We start from the raw sequence: 19462 nt of genomic DNA, 5'->3' as shown, positions 1-19462 counted from the left end.
TCCGAGTAGCCCCAGCCTTGAGCACCCCCTACACCAAAGATTGCTGGCCTCCACTCCACGAGTGACCCGTGGGCCAGCTTCCAGTGCGACCGCTTGAGGCTCCTTCGCGATCACTAGCCCGTTGGCTAGCAGGTCCCCACGAAGGCGACTCCTTTTCTGATTGGGCTTACCTGGTTGTTCCAGACGTGCCCCGACTTATCCTCGCTAGATGTGTCCCTCAGAACTTGCTGGTCTGCACCGCAGTCCTTTCTCTAAATTCCAGTGACTTGCCGTTGCCAAGGCTTGTTGGGTCCATTCTGGTCGCCGACACTGCAGCACTCAACAGACTTTGTAGGGAAAGCTTGAATGCAGCTCGTGGACTTCTTCTACGCCTCCTGGACCTCGTGACTGAAGAGTCAAGACACCCATCAACTCACCTGAAGCACCCGACATCTGTGGACATTGGTCCATCCTGCCCTAGGTCACTGGCAAGTGACCCAGACTCTGTCCCCTCTGCTTTCAGGTTCCTTACATCCTAGATCCAGGCTTGGATCTCTCCGGACACTTCTCTTCACGGCAGCAGCAGTTCTTTGCAGGCTCCCATTAAAATCGACGACGCGACCCGACACCAAAAGACACCTATGCACCCGGCTTCCCTGGGTGAGGTAACTCGAGTACTCCGGTGCTCACGTGGGTGCTAGCCCTAGAACTTCTTAAGTCCAAAAGGGTTTGGTCCTGACTCGATTAGAGGTGTCCCTAATCTTTAAATTTCCAACCGCGACATTGCCCATAGAAGATAATATGAACCCGCGGTTGTGTTTACACACTGCATACAGTCCCCGTGGGTCCCCTGTGTCACTACTTTGGGTGGTTCCTTGGGGTATATCATCACAACAAAGTAATCTAGGGTCCACTAACATATTAGATCAAGCAATTCGAGCACTTAACATAATCATAACAAATAATAAATCCCATCAGCCACCAGAACAGCAGCCCACATCATTTGGGATCCGATAGCCCTTACTGAGCCTTCAAGTTGATCAAGGCTGCAGATAGAACGGGCAAATATAACCTCTCCATTCATCTAAGATTAGGTGTATGCCCTGAATCTGTATATGGCTATCTAATATATTAATGGTGGTGATGGAAGCAGTGCAAAAAAAGTGTGAAGTGATAATGTTAAAATCATCAACTAGGACAGAAATAACTTTTAATAATGTCTATCCGAGTGACAAAGTTAAAAACAGTGTAGAAGCAGTTTTAACAGAATAACTGCTCAAGTCCAAAAAAACAGAAGGTCTACATGTTTCAGCCTAAGGATTGAAAATGTATCCGGCTTTCGTCAGGACCATGAAGAACCTGTGCTACTGCTGTGTATATCGTGTAATCCCAAAACAGTGAAAAACACCAACAAAGAAAATAGAATGAAACGACCTACTTGAGATTGTGATCTCAAATACTCTCCTTTTATTTTTTAGGAGAAAGTCTCTCAAATCCTAAAAAGAAGAAAAAGAGAGGAATATGTGCTCAATGTAAAACATATTTAGTGAAACAGCTTGATCTATCATAGTAGTATTTTAGCAGCTATGCAGTAGTCCGCTAAGCACAAATGTTAGTGCGGAGAGCCAAATAATGCTCAACAAATTAAATCAAAGTGCTTACCCGTCAGCAGTACGGGAGACCGCCTCACCTCACCTGGCATCCGCTCAGATAAAAGAGGCCCCACTCTATATAAAGACAAGTGGTTATAGACATAATTTTTAACCTTCTGTCTTGTATTTAAAAACACACATCTTACTCCTTCCAGAATCTGTCTAAATAGATGACTACGTTATTCATTTTCGAATAGATGGAAAATTCACTAGGCGGTGTCTATACGAACTTAATAGTAAGTCCACAAGACAAAGCCATCATATGCGACTTCACGTTCCATCCTTCTATGCATTAACTTTAGTGGACCCATCTAATGTGTATCTCTTGTAATATATTCAAAGTCATTGGCTTATTCAAATATTAGGTGTCACAAAGATGACAGTCATTTGTTAAAACGTCCATTTTATTTGTATTAAACGTACGTATTCTCAAACGTTTGTACTATAGGCACAACGCTGGCAAAACATAAGTTCACCTTATCACATGTAAACTAGTGTGGTTACAAAAGTACATCACGTGAGCGCTATATTCATCTAGCTGTTATTGAATCAGACCTTCGGTCCCAAAGAGTAACTCCCTCATATCCAGGACTTAAATTGCTAAGGAAACGTTATCCCTAAAGTTACGAACCGGCGAGACCGGTAAAATGAAACTAACCTGTCCGTCGGTACCTCGGTACTTTGCAGAGTAGGACGGGGAGGTAACCGCGCGCCTGTGTCACGTGTTTAAATACGACACAGTGTAGCGCGCTCTGTTCATTACATCAGACTGGTGCGACAAGGCATCATTGGAAATGTTGTCTTGTTCATAATATCAGACCGATACGACTAGGCATCATGGGCAAAGTAGTTTCGTTCTACAAAATACTCCTATATCGGACCTTAATAGCCATTTTATAAGAATACAGACAGTTACAGCAGGTCCTAAATTTCTAATGGCTATGCCGATGTGTCATTAACCCTTATGAATATTAGGTTGTACGGGCTAAAAAACCGAAGGAGGCAAAACGGCTATACTCAAGATAGCCAGGTAACTCATAATGCATTCCTTGTCGGTCATAACGCCCACTATGTGTCAAAATGACTATAATGTTAGTAGAAGTATGTAGAGCTTACTTTAGCGCCAACAAATCAAAAATAAGACAAAATGTACTCAAATAAGGCCTGGTGATACTCTAATGTGCACAAAAAAGCAGAGCTCCCTAGCCTAACCCTCAAAGACCAAAGTTGTATATAGGTGCAGCTTCAGAAGGGAAAACCCCCGCTGTGCAGAAGGGAGTCCTACCTGCGATGAATGCTACAGCAGGTATTGGTTCAACAAAATTCATATGGGTAAAAATTATGATCTAAAGTGCTACCCACGGAATATCATCGTTCAATCCCTGTGTGTCAGTTTGAAGTCTATAAACCCATTTCTGCTCTCTTTTGAACAAAAATTGCGTAAAATCACTTATGTGCGCAGGGATGAATGGCTGTTCCAATATTGTCCACCTCAGGTCCTCAGCTTTATGATTGTGCATGAGAAAATGATTGGTCAATCTAGTTGCCTGTTTCTTGCTTTTATGTTCACTAATACGTAACTTTATTTTTCGTGTTGTCATTCCAACGTATCTAAGTGAACAAGGACAGGTAATGATATAGATAACCTTTTCTGAATTACAATTTGTGTGTTTCTTAAGAATCCATGGTCTTGGTGTCCCTATGTCAACCTGTTTAACATGTTGTGTCTGCGGGCAAACTGAGCATGAACCACAAGGAAAATGACCTTGCACTGGCGGTAGGTTCCACAATGTATTCATTTTGGCCGGTGTAGTATTTTTAGGCCTTGTATGTACCAAACTATTTCTTATGTTGGTACCTCTTTTGTATGAAAAAAGTGGACTAGGCAAGATATCTGGCTCTACATTAAGAATCCGCCAATGTCTGCGTATACTTTTTTGTACCCTATTTGTCAGAGTGCTGAAAGTATGTACAAATGTTAGTCTGTTTAAAGGTGGTTTGATCACTGGAGGTTCTAAAAGGGCCTCCCGGTTATTACTGGAGGCTCTCTTCCATGCTCTCTTAACCAAACGCGTAGGGTAACTACGCTCTTTCAATTGTGTAGATAGACTCTTTGCATGTTTTTGAAAGTTTTTGGAGTTGGAACAATTTCTCTTAATTCGCAGAAATTGGCCTACTGGTAAATTTTCCCTTAATGCTCTTGGATGATGGCTTTCAAAAGTAATTTTTTGCCATCGGCTTTTTATATAATTCCCTACCTAGATGTCCTTGGTCTGGATATATACAAATGTCCAAAAAGGGCAAACGCTCTTTAGTAAATTCTACTGTGAATCTCAAAAAGGCATTCTGATGGTTCAGCCACTGATGAAAGATTTGAATTTCTGAAGCTGTACCTCTATAGATGACTAGAATATCATCTATATATCTTTTCCACAGTAGAATCTTTTCTCGAAATGGGTTGTTCTGGGTCAAGACATGATCCTGTTCGAATTTATGGACATACAGATTGGCTAGCGATGGCGCAAAAATACTGCCCATAGAAGCGCCCGAGATTTGAAGATAAATATTATCTTCAAATCTAAAAAAGTTTTCAGTCATTGCCAACCTCGCACATTCAAGAATAAACGATACTGGTGTAATCGTATCTACATCTTGTAATCTCAATTCTAAAAGTTCTCGGATAGCATCGAGAGTTTCTCTTTGGGGAATCGAGGTGTATAATGATTCTATGTCAAAAGATACAAGATAGTCTCTCTCAACATCGAGTGATGTCTCTGATAAAAGTCTGAGAATATCTTTTGTGTCTTGCAAGAATGTTGGCATCATTTTCACCATTGGTTTCAGGAAAAAATCAACAAATGTAGATAAAGGCTCCAAAAGAGAGCCTATTCCTGAAATTATGGGACGACCGGGTGGAGGTCTCTGTCACTTATGAATTTTAGGTAGTGTGTAAAACTGAGGCATAACAGGATATTTCGTCAACAGAAAATCTGCTTTATTTGATGTTATCCACCCTTCTGTTTTTGCTTCCTCGACTAGGTTTTCATTTTCTCTAGTCAGTCTAGATGTAGGGTCAATTTTCAAGAAACGATAAGAACACAAATCGCCTAGTTGGCGTAAACATTCATTGCGATAAGATACAGTGTCTTGAACCACAATCGCTCCCCCTTTATCTGCAGGTTTAATTGTTATCGTGGTGTCATTCGATAAAGTAAGTAGGGCCAATTTCTCATTTCTAGGTAGATTCTGATATGGTTTGTTTTGTGGATCATAAATCGACCTCATATCGTGTGTGACAGCTTTTTCAAAAGTCAATACCTGGTCAGGTACCAGGTGATGTGGTGGATTGAATTTAGAAGGTAATTTCAAACCTGTATTAGTAGGATTCTCATCCGTTTCAGTGCACGGATCAATCTATTTAAAGAAAAAATGTAAGCGAATCTTCCTAAAGAAGCGCGCCAATTCACATCTGATTAAAAAAGGATCGCCAGTATTGGTTGGTACAAACCCTAATCCTCGATTAAGGACCGAGTTCTCATCTGTTGTAAGATTCTGTGAGCTCAAATTTACCACTAGGCTGTCAGATTTGAGCTGGTACTGGGCTGTTGGAGACCCTTCCTGCTCCGTGTATTCGGAGGGGGTGGATCTTCTTCCCAATGAACCAGTTGTTGTCCTCTTCTCCTGCCTCTGTTTCTGTTTCTTCCACGGCTTGGTGTACCAGTGATTCTATAGGCTATAGGCCTAGTGTCTATTTCAGTCGTGGTTCTTTGACCACTTTTTTGGTATATGGTCTGGTACGCCCCTAGGGCCCAAATGTGTATTTGTGCTATTACTGATGATTGCTATCTTGTAACTTAAGTACTTCCAACTCCAGTCTCATAAGGAGACTAGAGAGGTGTGTGTTAACCTAAATACATATATTTTAAGTATATACCTGGTGTGGTTGTCCTTTCATTTGATCATTCAAGAGATTATAGACTGGTAAAACAAGCTGCTTTACATTCCTTCAAGACTTAGCCTGAAGGCTGCTCTCCATAGCTACCACTAGGATAGTTTTCAATAAAGGTTGTCTTTAACCATTCTCCATAAGGGGTTGTTTGGACTGATACAAGGTGCCCACTAGAACTAGTGGACAGCCTATATCTGGCCACCTTCTCACAGTGACTGCATGGATTCCAACCTTGAGCCAGTGCTGGGCTGTGTGATGTTGCTGGTGTGATGCAATGGCTTGTAAGGGGCCTCTGTGTTGGGTGCAGCTGTCATGCATTATCGCTACATGTACTTTCTCACGTCATTGATGTAATGGGCATTGACGTTGTATTCTGAGTTGTGGCCTTATGGAATCGGCTGCATTGGGGGAGTCAGGGACATCCCCTGGCAGTGAACGGCAGTGTGCCTCATCTGAGTGTGCTTTCATCAATGTGTGCTGCGCCTGACCTCAAATTGTGAGGACTACACATCTGACACCAATGTGCAATTGTGGTTGTGCCCCAAAGTACAACATGGTGGATGGCATGAGCTCATGGCTATTGCGAACTGACATTTTGGAGTCTGTACCTGTGATGGCCCCTTATGGTGACTCCATATGTGACTGTGACAACATGTTGGTAGGTACATATTTTCCACCCACAGGGCCCTAGGTATGCTCAGAGGGATCTGTATGTCTGTTTACACGGAGGCACAGGCAAGCTATTTGGCTGTGTGGGCATCACATGGGTCAATGATGCCAAGTTTGCATGATACCATGCAATTTCTAACGTTGGAATTCAGATTGCACAATGTGACTGCACAGGGTGGTGTGTGACATGGGGGTATCATCATCTTGTTTTGTGCTTTGCTTGTATATAATGTTTGTGTGAATGGCACTATACTCAACCTACGTCTCTGTCTCTTGCAGCATCTACCGTGGGCACAGAAGGACAGGGGACGGACACAAGTGGTGAGGCATCAGGCACGACTGCTACACACGAGCACACTGACACTGATGTGACCAGCGCCTCGGAGGGGGGACAGGAGTTTGCTTGAGGAATCTCAGCCAGAGGCTCAAACCTCAATGTCATCTGACGCCAGCGGTGACTCCTCTATGTTGGCGGGCACAGGGAGCGGGAACTTTGACTCCTCTTCCACCTCACAGCGTACGGTGCCCTCCCTCCCAGCTACTTCCACTAGTGCTGCACGTGCTCACACCAGTAAGAAGGGAAGAGTGCCCTTACCCCAGGCACCGCTGCCCCTGTCTCCCCTGCTGCCCTCAGTGTTGAGGCTGTGGACCTTTTGCTCCAGCTGTGTGTGGGTCAGACAACTCTCCTCAATTCTTTCCTTGACCATGACAAGAAGTTGGCACAGGTGGTTGCCTTCATGGAGGGGATTCATTCAGACCTGGGTGGGCTACACAGGACTGTCCAGTCTTTGTCCTCCAGAGTGACGGCAGCCATTCAGCTGTCACAGGCTCAGAGTCCAGCTCCAGTCCCTTTGGCCACCCCCCTGCCAGTGGCTACTTCTGACGAGAGTGACCACACACCACAGACCTCAGGCTCAAGATACAGCACACGCAGCACACAACAGCAGCACCCCAAGTGGGCCGGAGCGCAGACACCATCCCCCAAACAAACCAAAGTCACACCAGAGCGCAGGCCTCAGGCTCACATGCCTCAAAATCAGCCCCATCCAAGGACACTTCTGTCCCAAAAGCGGCTCCCAAAGACAGGCAAACAATTGCAGTGCCTGCTGTGAAGCTGGTGCCTGCTAAGAGTCCATAGAAAAAGCCCTCTAAGGCAGATTCACCCACAACCTCACCTCCCATCCACACTCCTGTGAAGCAGGGAAAAGAGGGCACTGTAGGGGGTTCACCTGGTCAACAGCGGATGGAGGGGAAAAGGCAAGGCCAGGCCGAGCGTACCGCTGGATCCAGCAGGTCCCCAGATGGAGACCCACTGGCTGCATCTGATGCAGCTTTGGTGGAAAGTGTGCCTGTTGTGGCCGGCCCACCTCCCACTCCTACCAAGACCAAAATTCCACATCGAGTCCCCAAGAAGTGGAAAGACACCCCTACTCCCACCCACACTGTGTCTCACGACAGCATGTCTCTGCCTCCACATGCCACCACACCACCCGTTCCAAGCAGCCCTCCGGCACACAAAGCCACTGATGCCTCTACCTCAGCTGGTCCTCTCTCTCCCAGGTCCAGTCCTCCACACTCAGCCACCTCCCAGTCCGACTGACAGCCAAGTCTGAGTCAAAGTCCCCCTCACACACCTGTCTCTCCCACAGCGGTGCCTGGACAGCCCATTGTTATCCCCCTAGCTGTGTTGCTGACCATGGCAGTGTACAGTCTCACCCATTCCCTGTACAGGGTCTCATGCACACATGTGCCTACTCTAAAGTATGGACTGGCCACTGGCCTTGAGGTTTATTACTGTGTTTGTCCATTCCCTGTGCAGGTTCTCATGTACCTACTTTGCACTTTGTACTGGCCACTGGCCTTGCTGTTGGTTACTATAGATGCCCAATCCCTGTGCAGTTTCTCATGTACACATGTACTTTGTTCTACTTTGTACTGGCCACTGGCCTTGCTGTTCATCACTGTTGATGCCCATTCCCTGTGCAGGTTCTCATGTACCTACTTTGCACTTTGTGCTGGCCACTGGCCTTGCTGTTGGTTACTATGGATGCCCAATCCCTGTGCAGTTTCTCATGTACACATGTACTTTGTTCTACTTTGTACTGGCCACTGGCCTTGCTGTTCATCACTTTTGATGCCCATTCCCTGTGCAGGTTCTCATGCACACATGTGCCTACTTTGAATTGTGGACTGGCCACTGGCCTTGCTCTTGTCTACTTTTGATGCCTATCTGTGTAATATGTAATAGAGACAGTTACTCCTGTTGTCTGCTTTGTCAGTGTCCTTGCTAAATAAAGGGTTTTCTGTATGTGTATGGTTTAATGTGGCACATGCTCTGTATGCCACTTTAGCATTGCCAATGGCTTGTTTCACTTTTTGTGGGTTTTGCAGAGGTGACAGGCACTTCAGTTCTTCTTGACTCTGAGGCTTGGGGGTGCAATGATGGTTGTTTGTGATGACCTGCTGTTATCCTAATCATTCTATGGTCAGGTTTGCTAAATTGTACACATGTCATGTTTGGATGCACTGCCAGGACAGAGGGGGATTCTATCCACAGGATTGCAGGCAGGCTGGCCAGAGTCCATCATGTCTGTGTGATCTTTCTTGATGTGTGCACAGCAGTGTTGGCGTATGGTCATCTTGTGATGGCCAATCATCCTAGTCACATGGGTACATTTAAGTGTACTTGGGTGGTCATGAAGTGTGCAGTGTGAAAGGGGTTACTTGGTCAGTAGTGTTGATGTGTGTGTGCCCCTGCAATGGCAACTGCAAACATGTGTCACACAGGAGCGGAGTGCCTGTTAGTTTAATTGGTCAGCCCTGTGCTTGTGATTGTGTGCACATGTGGGAGTTGTAGGTTGTGCACTGTGCAGTGTGTTGGTGTGTCCTTGCACTCCTGGGGGACACCTACGTGTTGTTGCTGCCAGTTGTGAGTATGCAGAGTGTGTGACTGGCAAGTCTGTGTTGTGTTTTGTTGATCAGCCATGTGTATTGATACTGTTTGTGCTCACTGTGCAGACCTGCTCAGCCACACTGTGGGTGTGTTTTCTCATGCATTGCTGTCACTTGAGGCTTTTTTGGCTCCAGAATGGCATGTGGGATGTGGAGTTATACCATCCCCTATCTGTGCTTCTGATACCTACCCATTGTGAGTGACTACTCCATCTTTTTGTATATGGTGCCCTCCTGACCTGTCCACTACTAACGTACACACCACTTCACTCTCATGTCAGCTCTCCCCTTGGGTTGCCAGTGTGTGAGCCTCCCCACCACTTCATTTGTTACACTGTGCTTTGTGGTGCTAATCTGTGCACAGGACCAATGTGCCAATCAGGACAGTTTCCCAATTAGTTATGTGTGAATTTCTTGTACTGGTTTGCAGTCAGGGTTGCTCATATGCAGTGCAGTTGTTTGTGCTGCACAGTCCTCTGGTCATGTTCTTTACACCTGGGTGTCCCTGAGTTGTGCATCTGTGAGTGTTGGGTTAGTTGTATGTGTGTTTGCTGAGGTACTACTACCCTTCCTGAGTGTGATGTCATCTGTGTGCTGTGATGATTTGTGTTGTGGGGGTTCATGTTGTGGCACTCAGATATGTGTGCTACTGGTTTGGTTGGTGTGCACACACTGCTTGTTGTGCATGCAGTGCTGTGAGTGTATGTTGCCTTGTACTTGCCTGGTGAGCATCCCCTGATGTCCAGCTGTGTTTGCAATGTGATGGATTGGCATGTGCATCTGTTGTGTGTTTGATGTGGATGTGTGCAGTGTTTGGCCTGTGTTGGCTATTTCATCTGACAGATGCTCTATGTGTGATGTTCTATTTGCCTGTCATTGTGTGTGAGTTGTTTGTGTATTATGAGACATTCAGATGTGTGTTGCAAGTGTAGTGTGCATTACTTGTATGTCTGTCACATGCACTTATGAGTATTCTTGTTCCTGAGCTTGTTTTGAGTGCACCTTGGTGGTTTATCCTCTCATATTTGACCTGTCACTTGTCAGGATTGTGCATGTGCATGCTTGTGGTACACTATAAAACCATGCTGACTTGATGGGTGGTGTGGTATGTCTGTCTGTGTTTTTTTATTGGCCCATTGATCCCAGTTTGTGTCCATGATTGTTTTGAGATGATGCACTTCTTGTCTGTGTTGGGGTATGGTGCCTGTGCATTGGTCCTGAGTGATAATGTTGCATACTCCTGTTCTGTCTGGGCTCCCATTGCCTTTCCACTGTTTGTCTGCACATGTTTGGACTGGTTGGACTTCTGTGGATGTTGTTTGTGAGGTTTGTGTGGCTATTGTTTTTGTATCAGCATTGGCTCAGGCATCCCTGAGTGTGTGTGTGATGTTTGTGGATGCACCCCAGGGAGTGTGATTGTTTGTCAGTGTATTCACAGGACATTATTGGCACCCTTCTGTGTGTTTGACACTGGTGTTGTGTGCTGCAGGTGTGAGTTGGGGGGTATGTGTGAAGGATCCTACTTGTGTTTGACACTCATGGAGTGTGACAATAGGCCCTGTGTGTTGTGCTGGTGACATACACCTGTCAAGTTGTTGGATACAGATGTGTGGCTGATCATTGTTTGACTTCAGAGACTTCCTATCATCCCTGTTCCTATGCATGGCTTGCCTTGATGTATCCATCCCAGAGTTGTTGCACAGAGGTCACTGTGGCTTGATTTCACTCACCGTGCCAGCCATGTGTGATTTGATGGCCTAAGGGTGTTGTGATATGTTCCTTCTCTTACATGTGATGTACAGATGGTTCATGGCTAGCTCCTTGGCTTTCCATTAGTGTCCACCTCACTTTAGCTTTGCCCATTTCTTATCCTCCATTGCTGCTGACATATGGTTTGTGTATGTGGCTGTGTGTCAGTGTGGGGTGTGTCTGGGTGACTTGACAGGCAGTGTGTACAGTTAGGTTATTGTTCATCTTCAGCATGAGTGTTCATTTTGTGATTGGACTCAGTTTGCTTGACATGAGTGGAGGGTGGGTGTGGGAAGGAAGGTTGCCCTTGCACTGAGCTTCTGTCCAGGGTGTTCCTCTTCAGCCCCACCTGCTGAGACAGGCTCCCTGGTTGTTTGGTGTGTGTGGTGCAGGGTCTGGGTTTACCTGGCTGGTTAATTGTGCAGGGGGGCACAGGAGGGGCACACAGCATGTCCCCAAATGGGTGTGGGGGGCCTAGTGTGTGAAGGGTGGAGGTGATCTTTGTGGATTGCCCATGCCTGGCGCAGGCCATGCCTACTACATTGTGCGCATGTTTTCCCGCGTCTTCACCAATACGGTGACGTGACCCGGAGATTGCTGTGATTTTGCGGTTGATCGGTGACCTGGATGCGGAGGGGTGATTTTGTGACAGGTAGGACATGTGTGGGTACACTTGGGGATGTGTTCCTGTCCCCACCAGTGTCTGGTGTGGACAGGAACCATATATCAGCCCAGGAGTTGTGTGTTGTGGTTGTGAGTTGTCTCATTGCGTACCTGCGGCGTTGTCCGTGATGGTGCATTACTTGCTGGTAGTGGATCAGCTACAGCACCGGAAAAAACGTGTAGAGCTGGATCCATTGTGGTTGGGACCGGGTGGTGGGGACCGGGAGTCTTGTTTCGTGCTCCGCTGTCGTGCTTCCGCTGTCTCTGGTTGGGTGGTTTCTCCGCAGCGGTGTGACCGGCTGTTTGGGGCATCCTGATTTGTATGGCAGTCGAGACATCATTACGCACGACGGTGGGTCTCTATTAGCTACCACAGCTGCGGTGGCGTGCGCATTTTTATGGCGGTTCACGTCGCACCGCGGCAGATGGGAAATGGGCTATGTTTGCCCATTGTAATATGGCGGGCGTGAGGACCGCTGCTGGCGTGCGGAAAATTACATTTTCCGCCAGCACCACGGTGGTGCCTCCGCCCGCCATCCTAATGAGCCCCTTAGTGTTACTGTAGTACCTCAGCAGTGTGACCTCTGTGCAGTGACTCCCTATCAGTGCTGTAGTGTGACCTCAGCAGAGTGACCACTGTACAATGACTCCCTCTTAGTGTAGTAGTGTGAGCTGTGTACAGTGATCCCCTATTAGTTGTGCAGTGTGACTTCATCAGTGTAACCTCTGTACAGTTATTACATATTAGTGTTGTAGGGTGACCTCTGTAGTGTGACCTCTGTGCAGTGACTCACTCTTAGTGTTACTGTAGTACCTCAGCAGTGTGACCTTTGTACAATGACTCCCTCTTAGTGTAGTAGTATGACCTAAGCAGTGCGACCTCTGTGCAGTGACTCCCTATCAGTGATGTAGTGTGACCTCAACAGTGTGACCTCTCTGTAATGACTCCCTCTTAGTGTAGTAGTGTGACCTCTGTGCACTGACTCAGTCTTAGTGTAGTAGTGTGACCTCAGTAGTGTGACCTCTGTGCACTGACTCAGTCTTATTGTAGTAGTGTGACCTCCGTAGTGTGACCTCTGTGCACTGACTCAGTCTTAGTGTAGTAGTGTGACCTCAGCAGGGTGGCCTGGGTGCAGTGACTCCCTCTTAGTGCTGCTGGAGTACCTCAGCAGTGTGACCTCTGTGCAATAACTCCCTCTTAGTGTTGTTGTGTGAACGCAGCAGTGTGATCTCTGTACTTTGACTCCCTCTTAGTGTTGCAATGACACCTCAGCAGTGTGACCTCTCTGTAGCGACTCCCTCGTAGTGTAGTAGTGTCACCTGTGTGCACTGACTCAGTCTTAGTGTAGTAGTGTGACCTCAGTAGTGTGACCTTTGTGCACTGACTCAGTCTTAGAGTAGTAGTGTGACCTCAGCAGTGTGGCCTCTGTGCAGTGACTCCCTCTTAGTGTTGTTGTGTGAATGCAACAGTGTGATCTCTGTACTTTGACTCCCTCTTAGTGTTGTAGTGACACCTCAGCAGTGTGACCTCTCTGTAGCAACTCCCTCTTAGTGTAGTAGTGTGACCTCTGTGCACTGACTCAGTCTTAGTGTAGTAGTGTGACCTCAGTAGTGTGACCTCTGTGCACTGACTCAGACTTAGTGCAGTAGTGTGACCTGTGTGCACTGACTCAGTCTTAGTGTAGTAGTGTGACCTCTGTGCACTGACTCAGTCTTAGTGTAGTAGTGTGACCTCAGCAGTGTGACCTCTGTGCAGTGACTCCCTCTTAGTGTTGTTGTGTGACTGCAACAGTGTGATCTCTGTACTTTGACTCCCTCTTAATGTTGTAGTGACACCTCAGCAGTGTGACCTCTCTGTAGCAACTCCCTCTTAGTGTAGTAGTGTGACCTCTGTGCACTGACTCAGTCTTAGTGTAGTAGTGTGACCTCAGTAGTGTGACCTCTGTGCACTGACTCAGTCTTAGTGTAGTAGTGTGACCTCAGCAGTGTGACCTCTCTGTAGTGACTCCCTCTTCGTGTAGTAGTGTGACCTCTATGCATTGACTCAGTATTAGTGCAGTAGTGTAACCTCAGCAGTGTGACCTCTGTGCAGTGACTCCCTCTTAGTGTAGTAGTAGTGTGACCTCAACAGTGTGACCTCTGTGCAGTGACTCCCTCCTAGTGTAGTAGTAGTGTGTCCTCAGCAGTGTGACCTCTGTACTTTGACTCCCCCTTAGTGTTGTGTTGTGACCTCAGCAGTGTGACCTCTGTGCAGTGACTCCCTCTTAGTGTAGTAGTAGTGTGACCTCAGCAGTGTGACTTCTGTGCAGTGACTCCCTCTTAGTGTTGCTGTAGTACCTCAGTAGTGTGACCTATGTGCACTTACTCCCTCTTAGTGTGGTAGTAGTGTGACCTCAGCAGTGTGACCTCAGTGCATTGATTCCCTCTTAGTGTAGTAGTTGTGTGACCTCAGTAGTGAGACCTCTGTGCACTGACTCCCTCTTAGTGTAGTAGTAGTGTGACCTCAGCAGTGTGACCTCTGTGCAGTGACTTCCTCTTAGTATAGTAGTGTGACCTCAGCAGTGTGACCTCTGTGCAGTGACTCCCTCTTAGTATTGCTGTAGTACCTCAGCAGTGTGACCTCTGAGCAGTGACTCCCTCCTAGTGTAGTAGTAGTGTGACCTCAGTAGTGTGACCTCTGTGCAGTGACTCCCTCTTAGTGTTGATGTAGTACCTCAGTAGAGTGACCTCAGTGCAGTGACTTCCTCTTAGTGAAGTAGTAGTGTGACCTCAGAAGTGCGACCTCTGTGCAGTGACTCCCACTTAGAGTTGCTGTATTCCCTCAGTAGTGTGACCTCTGTGCATTGACTCCCTCATAATGTTGTAGTGGTGTGACCTCAGCAGTGTGACCTCTGTGCAGTGACTTCCTCTTAGTGTTGCTGTAGTACCTCAGTAGTGTGACCTATGTGCATCGACTCCCTCATAGTGTAGTAGTGGTGTGACCTCAGTAGTGTGACCTCTGTGCACTGACTCCCTCTTAGTGTAGTAGTAGTGTGACCTCAGCAGTGTGACATCTGTGCAGTGACTTCCTCTCAGTGTAGTAGTGTGACCTCAGCAGTGTGACCTCTGTGCAGTGACTTCCTCTTAGTGTAGTAGTAGTTTGACCTCAGTACTGTGACCTCTGAGAAGTGACTCCCTCTTAGTGTAGTAGTAGTGTGACCTCAGTAGTGTGACCTCTGTGAACTGACTCCCTCTTGGTGTTGCTGTAGTACCTCAGCAGTGTGACCTCTGTGCAGTGACTTCCTATTAGTGTAGTAGTAGTGTGACCTCAGTAGTGTGACCTCTGTGCAGTGACTTCTTCTTAGTGTAGTAGTAGTGTGACCTCTGTGCATTGATTTCCTCTTAGAGTAGTATTAGTGTGACCTCAGTAGTGTGACCTCTGTGCAGTGACTACCTCTTAGTGTTGCTATAGTACCTCAGCAGTTTGACCTCTGTGCAGTGACTCACTCTTAGTGTAGTAGTAGTTTGACCTCAGTAGTGTGACCTCTGTGCATTGATTTCCTCTTAGTGTAGTAGTAGTGTGACCTCAGTAGTGTGACCTCTGTGCATTGATTTCCTCTTAGTGTAGTTGTAGTGTGACCTCTGTGCAGTGACTACCTCTTAGTTTTGCTGTAGTACCTCAGTAGTGTGACCTATGTGCATCGACTCCCTCTTAGAGTAGTAGTAGTGTGACCTCTGTGCAGTGACTCCCTCTTAGTGTTGCTGAAGTACCTCGGTAGTGTGACCTCAGTGCAGTGACTCCCTCTTAGTGTAGTAGTAGTGTGACCTCAGAAGTGCGACCTCTGTGCAGTTACTTCCTCTTAGTGTTGCTGTAGTACCTCAGTTGTGTGACCTCAGTGCACTGACTCCTTCTTAGTGCAGTAGTAGTGTGACCTCAGAAGTGCAACCTCTGTGCAGTGACTTCCTCTTAGTGTTGCTGTAGTACCTCAGTAGTGTGACCTATGTGCATCGACTCCCTCTTAGTGTAGTAGTAGTGTGTCCTCAGCAGTGTGACATCTGAACTTTGACTCCCTCTTCGTGTTGTGTTGTGACCTCAGCAGTGTGACTTCTGTGCAGTGACTCCCTCTTAGTGTAGTAGTAGTGTGACCTCAGTAGTGTGACCTCTGTGCAGTGACTCTCTCTTAGTGTTGCTGTAGTACCTCAGTAGTGTGACCTATGTGCATCGACTCCCTCTTAGTGTAGTAGTAGTAGTGTGACCTCAGAAGTGCGACCTCTGTGCAGCGACTCCTTCTCAGTGTTGCTGTAGTACCTCAGTAGTGTGACCTCAGTGCACTGCCTCCCTGTTAGTGTAGTAGTAGTGTGACCTCAGAAGTGCAACCTCTGTGCAGTGACTTCCTCTTAGTGTTGCTGTAGTACCTCAGTAGTGTGACCTCAGTGCACTGCCTCCCTCTTAGTGTAGTAGTAGTGTGACCTCAGCAGTGTGACCTCTATGCAGTGACTTGCTCTTAGTGTTGCTGTAGTACCTCAGTAGTGTGACCTATGTGCATCGACTCCCTCTTAGTGTAGTAGTAGTGTGACCTCAGTAGTGTGACCTCAGTGCACTGACTCCCTCTTAGTGCAGTAGTAGTGTGACATCAGTAGTGTGACCTCTGTGTAGTGACTCTCTCTTAGTGTTGCTGTAGTACCTCAGTAGTGTGACCTCAGTGCACTGCCTCCCTCTTAGTGTAGTAGTAGTGTGACCTCAGAAGTGCAACCTCTGTGCAGTGACTTCCTCTTAGTGTTGCTGTAGTACCTCAGTAGTGTGACCTCAGTGCACTGCCTCCCTCTTAGTGTAGTAGTAGTGTGACCTCAGAAGTGCAACCTCTATGCAGTGACTTGCTCTTAGTGTTGCTGTAGTACCTCAGTAGTGTGACCTATGTGCATCGACTCCCTCTTAGTGTAGTAGTAGTGTGACCTCAGTAGTGTGACCTCAGGGCACTGACTCCCTCTTAGTGTAGTAGTAGTGTGACATCAGTAGTGTGACCTCTGTGTAGTGACTCTCTCTTAGTGTTGCTGTTGTACCTCAGTAGTGTGACCTCTGTGCACTGACTCCCTCTTAGTGTAGTAGTAGTGTGACCTCAGCAGTGTGACCTCTATGCAGTGACTTGCTCTTAGTGTTGCTGTAGTACCTCAGTAGTGTGACCTCAGTGCACTGCCTCCCTCTTAGTGTAGTAGTAGTGTGACCTCAGTAGTGTGACCTATGTGCATCGACTCCCTCTTAGTGTAGTAGTAGTGTGACATCAGTAGTGTGACCTCTGTGTAGTGACTCTCTCTTAGTGTTGCTGTAGTAGTGTGACCTCAACAGTGTGACCTCTGTGCAGTGACTCCCTCCTAGTGTAGTAGTAGTGTGTCCTCAGCAGTGTGACCTCTGTACTTTGACTCCCCCTTAGTGTTGTGTTCTGACCTCAGCAGTGTGACCTCTGTGCAGTGACTCCCTCTTAGTGTAGTAGTAGTGTGACCTCAGTAGTGTGACCTCTGTGTAGTGACTCTCTCTTAGTGTTGCTGTAGTCCCTCAGTAGTGTGACCTCTGTGCACTGACTCCCTCTTAGTGTAGTAGTAGTGTGACCTCAGCAGTGTGACCTCTGTGCAGGGACTCCCTCTTAGTGCTACTGTAGCGCCTCTGAAGTGCGAGCTACCTTCAGAAGCACTTTCTTAGTGTGATCGGACCGCGCAGTGCATTCTCAGAGCTTTAGAATTCCAGCTCCTATCTCCTATCACTGTGTCCTCTCGGCGCTAGAAGGCATATTTTTACCTGGTCACGGTGTAGCTTTTTGTGTCCACCGGTCTCCTTTGTAGGGTATTCCAGGCTGCAGTAGTGAGGCCACACACATTTTGGGTTGTCTGGGACTCATATAACACCAGAATTGTAGTGGCTCCGCGTAGTTGAGCCATTTGTGCTGTTGCCCCCCTTCCTTCTTCCATCTCTCTCACTGTCCTTCCTTTCTCTGTCTCTTATCTCTCCTAATTCCTCGCTCAGCCTGTCCCTCTGTTCCTTATTTACACAGTTCACCTTTTCCACCTCTTCCTCCCCGTTCTCGCTGTTTTTACTCTCTCCTACATCTCTGCCTCAGCCCACTGCCTCCCTCTTACTCGCCTCCCTAGATCTTTCTCTTTTATTTTCGTCCTCTGGCTCCCTACCCTTCAAGCCCCCCCCCCCCCCGCCCGCTCTCTTCGCTCCCCTGTAGCTGCCAACTTCTGTCCGCTTACTCCAACCCCACTCCTTCATGTGTCCCTGACTCGCCCCTTTTTCTCCTCTTATTTTCTCTAGTCTCACTGCTCTCTCCTTTTCTTTCTCACCCTCCCTCTCCTTTTTTAGGTCCCGCCTGAGCCAGCGCATGCGCTGCATTGGCGAGACATTTGGTAGCTGCTTTGAAAAGTGCTACTTTGCCGACCACCAGCTTGCTATTACGCGCACAAGTGCGCGCGCGACATGCACAGCTGCCATTTGGCTTCTTTGATTGCACACGTGAATGCTCTCTCCTACCCCCTCCCTTCTTCCACTTCCTTATCGTTAGCTTTATGTTGTTGTATGCCGTGCAATTGTTTTTAGCAGCGCGCGTGAATGCCCTCACTTACCCCCTCCTTTCTCCTACTTCCTCCTTGTCAGCTTCATGTTTTTGCATGGCGCGCGATCACTTGTATTAGTTTCACTTTTATTATTTGCATCACTTGTATTAGTTTCTCTTTTATTATTTGCAAACTATGTTTAAAAGTTATCCTCTTCCACAAGTAATATTTTTCTTTTAATGAATATTATTTATAATGTTAAGTTACAATTAATGCCAGAAGTTTTATTATGAACCTTATGTGTCAATGCAGGGTTTTCCGAACCATTATAGCTGTGATTGAGTAAACACGTCGACATACTTTGTGTAAAGTGGGCTTTGTGACACTATCAGCCTCCTCCTAAAAATCCCGGTCAATGCGCTCCCCCCATGCGTGTGCGCCATATTCGCCCTCCTCTTCCTGGCGCGGGTTTTAATAACTACACAATTAAGTTTTGTGCTCATACCAAATACATGGCGCAATGTTTATGACTAATGTACTTTTTTTTTGTTGCCAAAATAAATGACAGTGCATGTTTTTAGCAATTATCCTCCCTTCCTACTTATTTGCACCCGCCTCCCACACAGATGACACTTCCACCTGCACACTGCCCACGTTTAGTTTGCGTCCTTCCACACAGAGGCCATTCCCACCCGCTGCCCCCGTCACTGCACTTAAAAGGCTTGCATTTTGCAAAGTTGTGAAATAAATATGTAATTAATGTAGAATGTACATTACTTTTTCCAAAATCACTATGTGTGCATGTTTTTAGCAATTAATCTACCTTTATTTCCGGTACTTATTTGCACCCGCCTCCCATACAGAATTCATTCCCCTCTCTCTCCTTTGCTCCACCAACCTCTCATTCATTCCCCTCTCTCTCCTTCATTCCACCAACCTCTCATTCATTCCCCTCTCTCTCCTTCATTCCACCAACCTCTCATTCATTCCCCTCTCTCTCCTTTGCTCCACCAACCTCTCATTCATCCCCCTCTCTCTCCTTCATTCCACCAACCTCTCATTCATTCCCCTCTCTCTCCTTCATTCCACCGACCTCTCATTCATTCCCCTCTCTCTCCTTCATTCCACCAACCTCTCATTCATTCCCCTTTCTCTCCTTCATTCCACCGACCTCTCATTCATTCCCCTCACTCTCATTTTCTCCACCAACCTCCTCTTCATTGCTCTCTCTCTCCTTCAATCCACCGACCTTCCATTTCTTCCTCTCTCTTCCTCTCTCTCCTTCACTCCACCGACCTCCCATTCAATTCTCTCTCTCCTTTAT

Source organism: Triturus cristatus, chromosome 1_2, assembly GCF_964204655.1.
Source record: "Triturus cristatus chromosome 1_2, aTriCri1.1, whole genome shotgun sequence".
NCBI lineage: Eukaryota > Metazoa > Chordata > Amphibia > Caudata > Salamandridae > Triturus > Triturus cristatus.
The sequence above is the reverse complement of the archived record's forward strand: the minus strand, read 5'-3'. Positions refer to the sequence as shown.